The sequence below is a fragment of the Frankliniella occidentalis genome, unplaced genomic scaffold, assembly GCF_000697945.3.
Source record: "Frankliniella occidentalis isolate FOCC.00 unplaced genomic scaffold, Focc_3.1 Scaffold2, whole genome shotgun sequence".
Classification (NCBI taxonomy): Eukaryota; Metazoa; Arthropoda; class Insecta; order Thysanoptera; family Thripidae; genus Frankliniella; species Frankliniella occidentalis.
This window is the reverse complement of record NW_026267132.1, coordinates 4631712-4633378: the sequence shown is the minus strand read 5'-3', so window position 1 is coordinate 4633378 and position 1667 is coordinate 4631712.

Genomic DNA, 1667 nt, shown 5'->3' with positions numbered 1-1667 from the left:
TGCCCCACCCGCCCTCTCCTTGTTCGCACGATGATTGCACGATATCCTGGCCAGAGATCGCAAGCACGGACCTGACCGTATTGGATTGTGTGCAGTGCGAGCATTCGCAGCACGCCCCTTTCTACCCTCTTTTTGCAAAGAGCGACCTGCTTCGCGTGCGACTGTGTGGGGCTGCGGCCTTGCGGAATCGACGCATTAAAGGGGCTCACACTCGAGGCGGACGGAAATTCGAAAACGGCCAGCCGAGTATGAGAAACTGTTATGGCGTTCGGGACTCGGGACCTTCTCATGAGGGGCGCTCAGGTGCCGACGGTTTCTCATCCCGTCTGCGGCGGGCGTTTCTTCCTTTCCCCCGGCTTTTTATTATTTTGTCGTCCTTCCGCTCAAACGAGACTCCCCCGCAGAGAGGACAACGCTGCGATCGCTTTTACGCGTCGCGAATGCCTCGTTGAGGATTGGAAAGAAGTAAAGCGATTCCTACGAAAACTGCGGGTTCTGCTCGAGACTGCGAGTACCAGGCGCGGTAAAAGGGGTAGGGCGGAGGGGTCGATCGCCCCCCCCCCCCAATCGTCTTTAGCGAGCCGCCTGAAAGGTAAGCAATTTGTGGTACAAAAACCCCCCCACATTGCATCGCCCCCCCGAGTACGCTCGGCATCAGCCGCCTAGCGGTCGGGCATTTTACCGAAACAGTCAGGCGGGGGTGAGATTGGAACATGAAGCACTTAAACGCAACGCATCGCACTCAACTTCCGGTTTCTACTTTACTGCTTCCGCGCACTTCCGTGTCCGCCACTGGGATTGAGTGCGACGACCCTATTTTCGGAAATGCAGAGTTGGCCGCCATGGTTGACCGCCGCAGAGCTGGTGCTGCTGCAGCTGGTGACGCCCGCCGTGGCCTCTGGGGGGCGGCGAGCGGTCGCTGCACCCTCCACCCTCCCCCTTCAGCCCATGGTCGTTGTCGCCCGGACCGGGGGGGGGGGGCGTGCTAGTGTTCCCACAATCATTTCATTCGGTCAGGAAAATTATCATTTATTATCGAGCGGCGGTGGCGCTCTATGCGGCCGGCTGCCTCGTCAATCTTTGTGAAGGCAATTTCACGGGGGTGCACTGTTGTGTGCGGAACGGACGGGTTTGGCGCGATCGACGCCCGAATCGTGTGATGGAACGAACGCCCTTTGATGGACCGACTAAACTCGGCCCGAGGAGGAAGAAGGAAGAGGGCAGTGTGTAAATACAGCTCGCCGATCTCACGGTGTTCGTTCACGCTTCTCCGGAAAAGGGGAAAAAATAGCAAACGTCTGCGTTCCATAGGAAATGCCTTTAATAAATTTGTCGTTCAGTTACGAATTCTAACTGTACAAATTGAAATGTACACCGAATCGGCTGACGTTCGTAAATTATCAACTAATCCTCGGTAATTAATGAGTACACCGATAAATTACGTTTCTCGAACGTTTTTTATTTTCTTTACGGTGGCCTTTTCCTTTCCAATTTGTCGCTGCTCCTTTCAAACTAATGCGTATCGTCGGATCGGGCCGCCCATCAAAGGGGGAGGAATGGCGTCATGCGGACGTCGAAGTTTTAAGGTCGCTCGGCGTTATTGCCAACCTAAGAGGCCTCCAGGCAGGAGGGAGGGTCGAGGAGGAAAGGGGGTGGGGATGGGGGGA